The sequence below is a fragment of the Octopus bimaculoides genome, chromosome 12, assembly GCF_001194135.2.
Source record: "Octopus bimaculoides isolate UCB-OBI-ISO-001 chromosome 12, ASM119413v2, whole genome shotgun sequence".
In the NCBI taxonomy this organism is placed as follows: Eukaryota; Metazoa; Mollusca; class Cephalopoda; order Octopoda; family Octopodidae; genus Octopus; species Octopus bimaculoides.
In genome coordinates, this window is record NC_068992.1 from 52,357,912 (window position 1) to 52,358,364 (window position 453).

Sequence of the window (453 nt, forward strand, 5' to 3'; positions counted from 1 at the left end):
GCTGAACTGCTAAGTTACGGGGATGTAAACACACCAGCATCGGTTGTCAAGCGATGGTCTGGGGGACAAACACAGACACACACATACATATACATTAAGTTGTGCAACAATATATGTAAGCGAACTCATTTGTTTTTTGAAAGCATCAAATGTGTATCCTATTGTACAGACAAGAAAATAATATTTTAAGCACAGTATAGCCATGATAACAACAGAAAGATTGGTTATTAACCCTTACAGCATTTCTCAAATGGCATACAGAATGAGAAACTAGTGAACCATGCGATCTCAATAAATCATTTTTGCCATTACTGTGAACTGGAGTAACATGAAATGAAATGTGCTACTCAAGGAAGCAACACATCACCCACTCCAGGAATTGCGCGAACTCTTGCTTAAAACCCTATAGCTATTAGATAACGTCTTAGTTTTTCAGTTTGAATTACGGAAAAA